Source organism: Oryx dammah, unplaced genomic scaffold (assembly GCF_014754425.2).
Source record: "Oryx dammah isolate SB20612 unplaced genomic scaffold, SCBI_Odam_1.1 HiC_scaffold_25, whole genome shotgun sequence".
NCBI lineage: Eukaryota > Metazoa > Chordata > Mammalia > Artiodactyla > Bovidae > Oryx > Oryx dammah.
The window spans coordinates 38,270,881-38,286,458 of NW_024070209.1; the positions used below are offsets into that span (position 1 = coordinate 38,270,881).

The following is a 15,578-nucleotide window of genomic DNA, read 5'->3' on the forward strand; positions in this document are numbered from 1 at the left end:
GGATCTACAGGAGTGCACAGTTCCTTTGGACATGGCATTTATACCTAAATCCACAAAGGCATTGTGGATTTTGGTCCCTGGCTTAGTGCTATCCCAGCCCATCCCATCATGGCTAACACTGATGAGATCATTTATAAAAAGAAGCTAAAAATGAAGTAATGTGCGTACCTATGTAGGCGTAAATTTCTGGATATTTTAAAGTGAAATAATCCTGTGAAGCCCAGATGGAGGAATATAACATACTCAGCCTTGTCATGCCATGGCACACATAAAAAGTGAGAGCCCTTGTACAGCATAGTGGAATGAATGGACCAGGCTGGAGAAGCACAGATTCAGGACTCCGGCCCCTTGGGCACTGGATGGCTGCTCCAGTTGGTGAGGGGATCAGTGTCTGTGGCCTATTACTGACCTATTTGCTGCCTACTAGCTGTCCCAGTTGGAATGTTCTACGCTGGCGGACTGTATGAAGAAAAAAGCCAAATGCGTACCATAAATGGGACTTACAAGTCAGTTTTCCAGCTGACGGTGTTGGCTTTTCATTCTGTAGAAATAGTTACAGTAGTGTTACCTAGTCAGTGATATTCTTAGTTTGGAAGTGGCATCGTGGAATTAGTTTATCTTCTTGTTCATCCTAACCAGATAGCTCTTTTCAGAATCGTTGTTCTTGTTGTTGAGTTGCTAAGTTGTGTCCGACTCTTTGTGACTCTATAGACTGTAGCACACCGGGCTTCCCTGTCCTTCACTATCTCCTGGAGCTTGCTCAGACTCATGTCCGTTGAGTCAGTGGTGCCATCCAACCATCTCATCCTCTGTCACCACCTTCTCCTCCTGCCCTCAGTCTTTTCCAGTGAGTTGGTTCTTCGCATCAGGTGGCCAAAGTATTGGAGCTTCAGCTTCAGCATCAGTACTTCCAATGAATATTGGGGGTTGATTTCCTTTAGTATTGACTGGTTAGATCTGTTTGCAGTCCAAGGGTCTCTCAAGAGTCTTCAGCACCACAATTTGGAAGCATCAGTTCTTTGGCGCTCAGCCTTCTTTATGGTCCAACTCACATCTGTACATGACTACTGGAAAAGTTTCAGAATTGAGGATTCACATCTTTTTCAGTCATTTGTTCTGTAATCATACAGGGACTGACTGGCGATGACAGATAAAACCTTACCTAAGCAGCATCAGAATTTGGGGATTGATGAATGAAAAGAAGATAGTGTTTCCAGGTTGCTGAGCTGGAGGGAGAACTTCTAGAAATTTCACACTTAAGATTCTAAGTTTTCAAAGACACAGCAAACAAACTTATGGTTACCAAAGAAGAAAACGTGGGGAGGGATGAGGTGGTGGGAGGATAAATTAGGAGCTTGGGATAACAGATAAAATAAACAATAAGGCCCTACTGTATGGTATAGGGAACTATATTCAGTATCCTGTGATAACCTATAATATAAAAGAATCTGAAAACCTATAATGTAATGGAATCACTTTTCTGTATGTAGAAACTAACACAACATTGTAAATCAACTACAATCCAGTATTCTTGCCTGGAGATTTCAATGGACAGGAGCCTGGTGGGCTATAGCCCATGGGGTTGCATCGAGTCAGATGCGACTAAGTGACTGAAACTTTCACTTTCAAATCAACTATACCTCTATTGACAAAAGAAGACCCTAAGTCTAATATGAGATTTGCTGCTTTGAAGAGAGCGTTAGCTGTGAGGAAGTGCATGGTGGTTCCCAGGGCCAGTACCTCCCATTGCCGCTGCTGCTGCTGCTAAGTCACTTCAGTCATGTGCGACTCTGTGCAACCCCGTAGACGGCAGCCCACCAGGCTCCCCTGTCCTGGGATTCTCCAGGCAAGAACACTGGAGTGGGATGCCATCGCCTTCTCTGACCTCCCATTGCTAGGTATCCAAAATTCTCAGAATGGGTTGGTGGTGTTAATAGTAGTAAAAATTCCAGCAGTGATTTTAGTAGTCATGAAGACTAAACATGTGATAGCAAAAACTTGAGTCATTGAACTATATACATTACCTGATAAGAGTATTAGATTCAAACATTGTATTTATAGCATCCAGATTGCTGAAGGAATATGCCCCAAATATTACATTTTTTTCTGCCCAGATCTTTTTCATTGACCAGTTGTTTTTCTTTATTTTTTTAATAAGTCAAACACCTACCTAAATTTCACCCACTAAAAACAGTCTCACAGCTTCAAATAAAGAAGTTAATTTGACAAGCATATTAGTTAATTGTGTTCGACTCTTTTGCGACTCCATGGACCACCAGTCTCCTCTGTCCATAGAATTCTCCAGGCAAGAATCCTGGAGTAGGTTGGCCATTCCCTTCTCCAGGGCATTTTCCGGACCCAGGGATCAAACCCAAGTCTCCTGCATTACAGATTCTTTACTGTCTGAGCCACCAGGGAAGCCCAGGGGTTTATTATTTGTTTTTCCCTTGCACTTGTTTTTAAGAGCATTAGATAATTATTTCTGAACTTTATCCTAAATTTTATTTTCTTTTGTATAATGAGACCTAAATCAAGGGTTCCTTTGTGTTTGTTAATCTGTCATCTTCCAGGATGGGCAGGTTTCTTTACAAAGGGCCAGACTTTGCTTACAGGCTGTGCTGTGAGTCTAACTGATTAATAGCATGCTGTTCAGTCTTCTGTCTTTGTGATCTGGAAACAGCCTGCGCATGATCAATGGGGAGGAGGTTGACCTCTTTCTGAAAGGATGCTACTGAAGTCCATCCTAAGGGTCCTCAGAGGGTGCCATTCAGAGTGGATAGTGGTGCCTGGCTCCACTAAAGAGAAGTGACCCCTCTCTCTGAGGAGGGGCACTCTGCTGCTACTCACTCTTGTTCCAGATCATCTCTGTCCAAATTAAGAAGGTCTGTGTAGTGACTTCTTCCCAGGAGCTTTAGCATCATTATCTAATGTCAGGAAAATCTTTGGGGGATAGAATGAGAGGGCTGTGCCTGGGCGAATCCCTCTCCTGCCCACATCTAGTAGCTTCTAGCTTCAGGCACAGGCCTGGTGACAGGGGGAGGTGCCAAGCCACTTAGGTGGCTGCCCACGTGCTGTGAGCCTGAGGATTTCTGGGTCAGGATTCTGTAAATTTAGCTGACAGGGTTTTCTGCTACTTTCCAATTAAGTCAGTAAAGTGTTGACATCTTTCTTACATATATGATAAGGAGACGGGAGGCAGGCAGCCCTGAAAATGAAAAAAGAAGTCAGTTTTTAAAATGTGAAATCTACAGGAAGCAATTTTCCTTTCTTCTATGTGAAAATAACATCAGGAACTTTAGCACACTGACAGAATCTCATGGGTTTAGCTCTCATTGCCTCTTTTTTATTCTCTTCCTTAATATTTCCCACTTAATTGAAGCTTCTAAATGTGTCTCACGGCCATGTGTGTGCCTCCCTGGCTGCCATCATAGCACCTGGATAAAAGGTGTGTCCCTCATTTTAGAAAATGATCTGTTGCTAAACTGTGCCAGGATGTTATAAAAACTGTTTATCATACCTACTGAGGAGTCCCTGGAATGTGGTAGTTTTCTTCTGTCCCTTTTCCATAAGCAGCAAATTAAAACAAGGAATAGAGACTTTTTTATTACTGAAGTATAGTTGATTTACACTGTTGTATTAATTTTGGTAATATAGTGTTTTATGGGTTATTAATAAATATTGAGTATACTTGTGCTATACAGTAGGTCCTTGTTGGTTATCTATTTTATATGTCCTAGTGTGTATCTATTAATTCCAAACTCCTTATTTATCCCTCTCTCACCTTTCTCCCTTGGTAACTACAGATATCTTTTCTGTGTCTGTGGATCTATTTCTGCTTTGTATATAAGTTCATTTATATCATTGATTTTTTCCCTTTTTTTTAGATTCCATATATAAGCGATATCATAAGATATTTTTCTTTCTCTGTCTGGCTTACTTCGCTTAGCAGGATAATCTCTAGTTCCAAGGAATGGAGACTGCTGAAGCACACCTAAGCCTGTCGGAGGAGAAGGCAGCATCACCAGACATCTATTATTACTCTATGGAGGCAATAGTGGTCCCTACCCGCTGTTTCCGCCTAAGCAAGGTGCTGGCTTCTGGAGTAGAGAACGGAATGTTAGTGGATTTTGAAATTGAATGAGCATTAAGTAGGCATTATACTCAGTACTTCTCACTGAGTTTATGACTTGTTTTGTAAAAAATCATAAGAGAGAGCAACTGGATTATATGTCTTGAATGTGAGGGAGGAAACAGTTTGCCTTGGGAAGGAATTTTCCATTTTCCTTGGGAAGAATTCAACCATCTCTAATCATGGAAAGAGGAAAGAACAGTTTAAATAATTTGCATAGCGAATTAATAACACAATAATTATCCATTTGCTTATTTAAAATGGACTGGAAAATCCAACTTTTTTCATGAAAGATTATTTCATTGCATGTACTAAAATAGAATAATACTGCGCCAAAAGCTGTAAAAATGATATAAGACTTTTGAAAATGTATTAATATATAAAATATTTATTATGGAGGCTCAGTACTGTTTGCATTTAATCATTTTTATTGTGTATCAGGGGTTAGTCACTTCATTCTGAATTCTGAAAAATGAACATGAGATGTTTTGCAAGCACTGCTTTTTCTGGAGTGCATTCTCAGCGGGATTTACTGAGGAAATACTTATTTGTTGAGAGGTAAGGGCATGTATCTGTAAGCACATTACAAATGCTTCCCACAATGGCACTAAAATGATTGGGGGAATGAGAAGCAAGCCAAGCCACATTGCTTCATTGAATTGAATTCTTATCAGTATGTTAAGTGGAGTATAGATGAATTCGGGAAACATATTCAGGACAACAGAGAGGCAATGCCTTTCTTCTAGCTCTGTGTTTAGAAAACCACATCCTTCTCTTAGCTTTTTTGGACCCCAGCCTTGGTACTTATCTGTGTTTTCCATTATGTGACCTTTATGTGACATATGTACATTTTTCTGTTTCCAAAGCATGCGTGTGAGGTTGTTCAAGTTTTAGGGCTAAGAGTTATGGCATTTGTGATGTAGCTACGTAATAAGGAAGAGTTAATCAACTAAATGCTGATATATTTCAAATGGAATCACAGTGCAGGGCCAAGGAAAGTGGTTCCTCATTGGTAGGTTTTCTGTGTTACACTGAGGTCCCCAAGGACCAAGGGTATGCCCCATTCTCAGTCAATTCCAATAGTGTAGATGGTGGGAAATATTTTCTCACTAAATTCAGGTGAGTGTCAGAGCTTGCCTCCTGAAATGCTTTTGGGGCCTTGGGTGTTAGTACATTGAATTGGGTCCAGAGCTGCATTCTCCCTTGGCCATTGGGCCAAACTGGGTGGCACTTGGCAGACAGAGCTTCACACCAATCATTGTTGTTTAGGGCTGTTTATAAAAAAAAAAAAGAAGTCTGTGAAATGGTGGTACCTTTCAACCTGTTCCAAGTTTAAATCTCTGTGATCTGCTATCAGCTACGTAGTCACTCTGGGAAAGGGTTAGCTATGATTCCCAGTCTGTGCCATTCCATACAGGGCTGCAGAGATTTACAAGGTCATGCCCAAACCCTGGAGCCATCTTGCACAGCCATGGAACCTTCCTGGGGTTGCTGTTATGTTGAAACATGATGATTCCTTGTTTGTGGATGCATTTCCTGAATGGCAACCTGTGCTGTTTGGGGATAATTGGAAGCTGACTTAATAGTCCTGGGTGAGAAATGGCAGCGGGAGAGAGAATATGAAAGACTGAAGTAATATCCAATGCTGTGTTCTATACAGCGGTAATTGCAGACGGGAGGGTTCTGGTGTGTGAAGAAGTTCCAGTCAGATGCCTGCATAGATAGGAAACATCATGGAATTTCAGATCTTGGAGTCTCCTAAATGCAGGAGAGCCTTCATTTCAACCACATGATAGTCTGCATTGTGGAGAAAAAGTGATATTGTTCCATAGTTGGTTAAAGGCACATGTTAATGCTTTCAGTAAGTAGTTAGATCCTTACTTCTGTTTCTGCCCAGCTGAATATCTTAATTCAGAAATGTTTGAGGAATATCTTTTAATATGTAAGTGTGTGTGCTTAGTCGCTCAGTTGTGTCTGACTCTTTGTGACCCCATGACTGTTGCCTGTCGGGCTCCCCTGTCCATGGGAGTTCTCCAGGCAAGAATACTGGAGTGGGTTGCCATGCCCTCCTCCAGGTTTTTTAATATATGTGATATCAAATCCTAAAGGATTTGATGAGTTTAAGTTATCTTTGGAGCCTACTACACCTTTTCCATTTTAGATTTTCTTCCACTCTTTCTAGAATAACTGAAGTCCAAGCAGTCACTTGAATGGTTCATGGTGACATCACCAATCTAAAGAGTAGAGAACAATTGGAAATTAGGAGCGGCAGCTAATTTAATTGCAAATAAAGCTCTGCAAGTTTAGAAATTTGTGGGCTTACTAATAAAGAGTATTTAACCACACACATTAGTTCTGTTTACTTTTGTGGCCTTGGAAATGCTGTGATTTTATTAGCTAGGCAAATTGCAAAGGTCTAGATGGGAGAGGATTGCAGAGCAGAGTGGATAGAGCAGCTGGAGAGAGGTTAAGGACCAGATCAAAGGTACTGATCCTTCCTCAACTCTGTCATTCTGATTACCATTGTGGACACACAGAGTAGCAAATCCAGTCACATTGTAGCAAATACTGGGAGGGGGGAGGGAGGGAGCCGCGCTTAGGCATGCATTAGCCTGGCAGGTCTGAATAAAGCTTTCTGCACCTGTAGTTCTCATGCATTATTTATCGTGACACCTCTGCTCTCACTCCTCTTATAACTGCACTCCATCTGAAAGAGAGAAGGCTGCATAGGAAATCCTCAGCTCTTGGCCTAGTGCACTTAGAGAAGATGGCCTGCCAATTTGGTAACTGTGATAACTGCAGCAGTATTCTTGGGTAGCTTGTTTTCAGGGCATCTTTAATGGGCAGGAAGGATGTAAGGAGGCTATTAGCCTTGGCTGTGCTGAGCTTAGAGTGCTGTCAGCCATCCACTGCACGGATGCCCCCTGCTGAGTTCTTCCTTGATTAGTCTGTTCTAATGTCTTTGCCTGGGTGCATCCGTGCTGCAGTCTAGAATTAAGATTTGCAATGTCTGCCTGGGAGCGCAAGGCTGTTCTCTGTTTTGGAGCCCAGAGGCCTTTTGTTTCCTTGCTTTGCCACTGGAAACACATTTCCTGGCAAGTGGGCTAGTTGTTGCATGAGCAGCATGAACTCAGAAAAGAAAATACTGGGAGTGGAGGGTGGTCAGCTACAGTCTATCTGACTCGGAAGAGGAGATTCCAGCTGCTGTGGAGGTGGGAAAGGATGGTGGCTGTTGAACACTTGTCCTGATTCAAGAAACTGAGCAGGGTGAGGAACAGCTTGTTGTAAGCAAAAAGACAGACTGAATTAGCTCCCTGAAGTAATATTAGCTGTAAATCCCTGCTGTTGTCCTCATGAAATCAGCCTTCATCCCTACCGCATCGCTTTTTACAGCTGGATTAAGGTGTTTGATGCGGGGCTGGGAAGTGGGTTTTTGCTAACTAAAGACCTACAGTGGTTCACTTCAGGTCTGAGTACAAGGGGGACCCATTTCTTAGATGTCCCAGATGCAATGATTATAAGGGCAAAATGGAGACTTGAAGAGTGAACTTTACCAGTTTGGGAAAAACTGAATGAGATGAGCAGCCGGCCAGACTTGACCTTTGGCACGTTCAGTAGGCCTTATTCTGGGGAATAAGGGAGTACAGTATCTGGAGAGAATGGTGGCAGGTAAGAGGCACCTGGGTGACATAAAGAGGTATTAGTGGTGGCCCTGGGAGCTGCCAGCCTTCAGAGACAGACAGTTCATGTGGCTCCAGGCTGACCAGGCCCCTCCAAGGTGACTGAGATTCACAGAAAGGATTCCATGGACCCTGGACTTGAAGGAGCTGGCTGCTGGACAGGTTATCAAGACACAGAATGAGATATTTGGGGACGAAGGACAGGACATGGTTCTTTGGGGAAGAGACGGGTGGAGTTTGGCGTTTGACTTTTGTGTCTAGACCATAAGACTCTTGAAATTAAATACCATATGTTATACAAAGTAGGTTCTAAATAAATATTTGTTGAACAGGTAAACATAGAAAGCACTTTTTCTTGATGCTGAGAATAGATTCTGGTGGTGTATCTATCGGACTCATTTGAAAAGACCCTGATGTTGGGAAAGATTGAAGGCGGGAGGAGAAGGGGGACAGAGGATGAGATGGTTGGATGGCATCACTGACTCACTGAGCATGAGTTTGGGTAAACTCCAGGAGTCGCTGACGGACAGGGAGGCCTGGCGTGCTGCAGTCTGTGGGATTGCAAAGAGTTGGATGTTACTGAGGGACTGAACTGACTGATCAGCAAGTATAATATAACAATGGATTTGTTAGTGAGTTGACTTAGAGTTCCCCAGCAATCCCTTCTCCCCCTCCCCCTACTGTAATGGCAGATTTAGTCACCTCGGATTGAGGCTGAGCCTGGTCGGGGGAAGAGAGCCCGCTAGAACATGATCAGTGTGTCCTAGTTGGGTGGAAGAGCCTGTAGATGCAGAAAACATGGGTCACTCTAGCACACCAGTGCCTGAATTTTCAAGGATGGAGTACCTTTCTGTTTGTAAACTCAGTTATAGTCTTTTTTTTTTTTTTTAAACCAGAAGATTTAAGGAATCATTCCAAAGTAGTTACAGATAACCTGATGTAAAAACAGGTGGCAGTATGGGGCACTCTGGTCATGTGCGTGGGCTGGCCTACTCTTGTCATCTCAAATCTGGAATGATGTTTTCTCCTAGTACAGTTGAATTTGTGTTGGTTGCCATGGAAAGACAGTGAATCTTACATTAAGAGTTTATGTTTTGAGTCACATTTAATCACATTAATTTTTTCCTACAAACTGTGAATTTTAGTCTACATTATCATCTAAGTAATACAGGTTTTGAAACCCTGGCTTTATTTTATAAGCAGCAATGAATGGAAACAGTAATATTCAACGCCCCCCCACTATTTTTTAATCTATTCAAGTTGCATAAAATAAGTTTTTGTACCAGAAAATGTAAAAGAAGTCAACCTCTACACTTTGGATACTGCTTTTACTGAAATAATGTAATGTCATGAAAGTATTTATGAGGCAAATCAAATTACTCAGTGGTCCCTAAATGTGTGTATTTGTGTGTGCAGAGTTCTGTCATGGGATGAATTAGTGGTGGGACATCCTCTGAGTGTGGCCTTCCTACCACCCGAGAAAGAATCCCCTAAGGTGCCATTAACTGTAGCTTCTTTGGCCCTACTTTCTAAGCCGAATTTCTTGAGGCATTATTCTGAATCGCAGGATATCAGGCTGAATGAGTTTTTGGACAAGATGTGATTAACATCAAGTGAATAGCAAGTAAGAAAGGGAAAGGCCATTGGAGATGGTGTTTGGGGTGCTGGGAAAAACTTTATAGGCAATGTGGAATTTGAATTTTTTTTTAGGTTCTGAGACAAGAGATGGACACTTTTTGCACAAAGAATGGCTTAAACAAAAGATAGAGTTTAAAAGACCATAAATAGACCTGTACCATCGGATGAAGACTTTGTTTTCCCTAGGGCAGTAGATACCTAGATAGGCATGATGAAGTGAAATATAATGAAGGACTTCTGAGAAACACTAAGAGACAGAAATGAGACTGATTGTAAAACCACTGAGAATAACATGAGATGCTTTGATCCACATAAGTTTCCTTCCTGCATCCCACCTCCAGATGGGCATGGTGTTCAGAAGTTTGGACCAGAAAAACTAACCACATGATTACAAGGGGAAAACTATTTGGAAGAAGTGTATTTGCTTTTGTACTATTTGCTAAGGACAATAAGATCTAGATAGAGGTGAATGTGTTCAGCTAATGTTTTCTGAATACAAAGATATCTTTATTTCCTCTGTTTTCTGCCATAAATCTAATATTAAACTAATGTCATAATTGCAACATAAAGCTCATTTTTACAAATATCTCTGTTAGAGTCACTGTGAGCATGTGTGTTATATTTATTAGTGTACATTATGTCAGCTCTTCTAAGCTTTTTATACCCTTCTCTACAGCCAGCCTGGTATAATAAGAATTGAGAATGAGGGTTTTAGTAAATTGCATTTCCCACTCTTTCCTTTATTTGATGCTCATATGAACCCTGTGAGGCAGATGAAATTGACAAGACTTTGTTGATGCATTTAAGCTGATAACCTGAGTAGGGGAGAAGCTAAGATTTGTGCTCCGTGTCTTGCAGAGCTAGACAGAGGAGACAGACTAGTGCCTTTCCTGTCCACTTGTCATGCCCCCTTTGAATGGACTTGCTAGTTTCCTTTCTATTCTCTCCTTGACCCAGGTATAAAGCTTATAGACTGCTGGAAATAATTACTTGTTTTCCAGTCACAGATTTCTTATAAAATCCAGAGACTTAATAATGCTTTCAACTTTTGTCATAGGATTAGGTTTATCATCTAAAAGAAAACATAACAGGAAATACTGGGCATTTATGTTCTTTCTCTAAATATTTGATACATGTTGACTTATTTCATCCTTATATTAACCCTGTGAAGTAGAACTATTTCTATGGCTATTTTAGATAAGAAACAGAGACCCCCAAATTGATAAGTACTTGATTTACATTGAACAGGGAGGATGAAAAGAAAAGAAAAACAGTTTCTCTGGGGCTCTCCAAGCTGGAATAATACATTGCTAAGGTGATCACTCAGTGTCCCCCATTCTTCTTGTGTGACTGTAGTGTGCTGTCTTCTGAGATGCTGATTATAGTACTTAACTCGTAGGACGTGCTGACAGTTGCAGACTGGACACTCTGTAGTGGATTTAGAGAGTTCTGATTGAATATATTTCTGATAATTAAAGTTTCACAGAAATCCTTCACTTTTTGGTTTAGTCATTTCCGCATGCAAGGTATGTGGGGCTTACGTAGGATTGTAAACCCTAGGTTCCCCAAAGCGTACTGGAGCATTTTTGAATGTATCTTGTAGGGCTGAAGATAAAGAATGAGGTTGAAACTTCCAAGGGAATAGTTTCTTTCCCATTTAAAATAAAATTTCAACCATTTGAAGGTGATACGACTATTCAGTATCTTATTAGTAGACATGATTTTCTTCATTATTTTTATTTACCATATCTTAGTTCTTTTAATCTGGACTTAGACCCATTAAGATGGAGAAGGCAATGGCACCCCACTCCAGTACTCTTGCCTGGCAACTCCCATGGACGGAGGAGCCTGGTGGGCTGCAGTCCATGGGGTCTTGAAGAGTCAGACATGACTAAGAGACTTCACTTTCACTTTTCACTTTCATGCATTGGAGAAGGAAATGGCAGCCCACTCCAGTGTTCTTGACTGGAGAATCCCAGGGACAGAGGAGCCTAGTAGGCTGCCATCTATGGGGTTGCACAGAGTCGGACATGACTGAAGTGACTTAGCAGCAGCAGCAGACCCATTAAGATAAATGTTTTGCTGGTTTGTTTTCTTTTTAAAAAAATTTTTATTGGAGTATAGTTGATTTACAATGTTGTGTTAATTTCAGGTATACAGCAAAGTGAATCAGTTACACATATACTTTTTTAGATTCTTTTCCCATGTAGGACATTAGAGAGTATTGAGTAGAGTTCTCTGTGCTTTACAGTTGATCCTTACTAGTTATCTATTTTATACATAGTAGTGTGTACAAGTCAATCACAGTCTCCCAATTTATCCCTCCCTCCACTCTTATCCCCTGGTAACTATAAGTTTATTTTCTACCTTGTATCTTTATTTCTGTTTTGTAGATAAGTTCATCTGTAGTCTTTGTTTGGATTCCACATATAAGTGTTGCTAAGTTGCTTCAGTCATGTACAACTCTCTGCAACCCTATGGACTGTGTGTAGCCTGTCAGTCTTCTCTGTCCGTGGGATTCTCCAGGCAAGAATACCAGAGTGGCTTGCCGTGTCCTCCTGCAGGGAATCTTCCTGACCCAGGGATCAAACCCACCTCTTATGTCTTCTGCACTGGCAGATGAGTTCTTTACCACTAGGCCACCTGGGACAGAAAAGGCAATGGCAACCCACTCCAGTACTCTTGCCTGGAAATCCCATGGATGGAGGAGCCTGGTGGGCTGCCGTCTATGGGGCACGACTGAAATGACTTAGCAGCAGCAGCAGGCCACCTGGGAAGCCCACAGATAAGTGATATCAGGATACTTGTCTTTCCCTGTCCACCTTCACTCAGTATGACGGTCTCTAGGTCCATCCATGTTGCTCCAAAAGCTGCAAATGGCATTATTTTGTTCTTTCTGGGGCTGAGTGATATTTCATTGTGTGTGTGTGTGTATACTAAATATTATTTATCCATTGATCTGTGAATAGACGTTCTGTTTGTTTCCATGTTTTGGCTATGGTGAATAGTGCTGCTCTGAACATGGTGGTGAAAGTATCATTTTGAATTAGAGTTTTGTCTGGATATATGCTCAGTAGTGAAGATCTTTTTTTTGTACAGTTCTTCTGTGTATTCTTGCAACCTCTTCTTAATATCTTCTGCTGCTGTTATGTTCATACAATTTCTGTCCTTTATCGAGCCCACTTTTGCATGAAATGTTCCCTTTCATGAACATTTAATGTATCTCTAATTTAATGTATCTCAACATGAGTATCTCTGATTTTCTTGAAGAGATCTCTAGTCTTTCCCATTCTGTTCTTTTCCTCTATTGCTTTGCATTGATCACTGAGGAAGGCTTTCTTATCTCTCCTTGCTATTCTTTGGAACTCTGTATTTAAATGGGAATATCTTTCTTTTTTTCCTTTGCTTTTCACTTCTCTTCTTCTCACAGCTATTTATAAGCCCTCCTCAGACAGCCATTTTGCTTTTTTGCATTTCTTTTCCATGGGGATGGTCTTGCTCCCTGTCTCCTGTACAATGTCACAAACCTCCATCAATAGTTCATCAGGCACTCTAACAGATCTAGTCCCTTAAATCTATTTCTTACTTCCACTGTATAATCATAAGGGATTTGATTTAGGTCATACCTGAATGGTCTAGTGGTTTTCCTTACTTTCTTCAACTTAAGTCTGAATTTGGCAATAAGGAGTTCATGATCTGAGCCACAGTCCCCTCACATTCTTGTTTTTGCTGACTGTATAGAGCTTCTCCATTTTTGGCTGCAAAGAATATAATCAATCTGATTTCGGTGTTGACCATCTGGTGATGTCCATGTGTAGAGTCTTCTTTTGTGTTGTTGGAAGAGGATGTTTGCTATGACCAGTCGATTCTCTTGGCAAAACTCTAATAGCCTTTACCCTGCTTCATTCTGTATTCCAAGGCCAAATTTTCCTGTTACTCCAGGTGTTTCTTGACTTCCTACTTTTACATTCCAGTCCCCTATAATGAAAAGGACATCTGTTTTGGGTGTTAATTCTAAAAGGTTATGTAGGTCTTCATAGAACCATTCGTCAGTTTCTTCAGCATTACTGGTTGGGGCATAGGCTTGGATCACCGTGATATTGAATGGTTTGCCTTGGACACGAACAGAGATCATTCTGTCATTTTTGAGATTGCATCCAAGTACTGCATTTCGGACTCTTTTGTTGACCATAATGGCTACTCCATTTCTTCTAAGGGATTCCTGCCCACAGTAGTAGATGTAATGGTCATCTGAGTTAAATTCACCCATTCCAACTCCATTCTAGTTCACTGTTTCCTAGAATGTTGATGTTCACTCTTGCCATCTCCTGTTTGACCACTTCCAATTTGCCTTAATTCATGGACCTGACATTCCAGGTTCCTTTGCAATATTGCTCTTTACAGCATTGGACCTTGCTTCTATTACCAGTCACATCCACAACTGGCTATTGTTTTTGCTTTGGCGCCATCCCTTCATTCTTTCTGGAGTTATTTCTCCACTGATCTCCAGTAGCATATTGGGCACCTACTGACCTTGGGAGTTCCTCTTTCAGTATCCTATCATTTTGCCTTTTCATACTGTTCATGAGGTTCTCAAGGCAAGAATACTGAAGTGGTTTGCCATTCCCTTCTCCAGCGGGCCACATTCTGTCAGAATGTACAAAAAAAATCTTCACAACCCAGATAATCACGATGGTGTGATCACTCACCTAGAACCAGACATCCTGGAATGTGAAGTCAAGTGGGCCTTAGAAAGCATCACTACGAACAAAGCTAGTAGAGGTGATTGAATTCCAGTTGAGCTGTTTCAAATTCTGAAAGATGATGCTGTGAAGGTGCTGCACTCACTATGCCAGCAAATTTGGAAAACTCAGCAGTGGCCACAGGACTGGAAAGGGTCAGTTTTCATTCCAATCCCAAAGAAAGGCAATGCCAAAGAATGCTCAAACTACCGCACAATTGCACTCATGTCACACAGTAGTAAAGTAATGCTCAAAATTCTCCAAGCCAGGCTTCAGCAATATGTGAACCGTGAACTTCCAGATGTTCAAGCTGGTTTTAGAAAAGGCAGAGGAACCAGAGATCAAATTGCCAACATCTGCTGGATCATGGAAAAAGCAAGAGAGTTCCAGAAAAACTTCTATTTCTGCTTTATTGACTATGCCAAAGCCTTTGACTGTGTGGATCACAATAAACTGTGGAAAATTCTGAAAGAGATGGGAATACCAGACCACCTGACCTGCCTCTTGAGAAACCTGTATGTAGGTCAGGAAGCAACTGTCAAAACTGGACAACAGACTGGTTCCAAATAGGAAAAGGAGTATGTCAAGGCTGTATATTGTCACCCTGTTTATTTAACTTCTATGCAGCGTACCTCATGAGAAGCGCTGGGCTGGACAAAGCACAAGCTGGAATCAAGATTGCTGGGAGACATATCAAAAACCTCAGATATGCATATGACACCACCCTTATGGCAGAAAGTGAAGAGGAACTAAAAAGCTTCTTGATGAAAGTGAAAGAAGAGAGTGGAAAAGTTGGCTTAAAGCTCAACATTCAGATAACAAAGATCATGGCATCTGATCCCATCACTTCATGGGAAATAAATGGGGAAACAGTGGAAACAGTGTCAGACTTTATTTTTTTGGGCTCCAAAATCACTGCAGATGGTGATTGCAGCCATGAAATTAAAAGACGCTTACTCCTTGGAAGGAAAGTTATGACCAACCTAGATAGCATATTAAAAAGCAGAGATATTACTTTGCCAAACAAAGGTCCATCTAGTCAAGACTATGGTTTTTCCAGTGTTGTGTATGGATTTGAGAGTTGGTCTGTGAAGAAAGCTGAGTGCCGAAGAATTGATACTTTTGAACTGTGGTGTTGGAGAAGACTCTTGAGAGTCCCTTGGACTGCAAGGAGATCCAACCAGTCCATTCTAAAGGAGATCAGTCCTGGGTGTTCATTGGAAGGACTGATGCTGAAGCTGAAACTCCAGTACTTTGGCCACCTCATGTGAAGAGTTGACTTATTGGAAAAGACCCTGATGCTGGCAGGGATTGGGGGCAGGAGGAGAAGGGGATGACAGAGCATGAGATGGCCTGATGGCATCACTGACTTGATGCACATGAGGTTGG

The 15,578-nt window shown here is 41.4% G+C and overlaps 1 protein-coding gene across 6 annotated transcripts in view; it reads left to right on the forward strand.

The window, feature by feature from the left end:
- The window catches only part of CCDC85A (coiled-coil domain containing 85A), a 224,331-nt gene that overhangs the window by 121,882 nt on the left and 86,871 nt on the right, over nucleotides 1–15,578 (forward strand). The window lies entirely within an intron of this gene.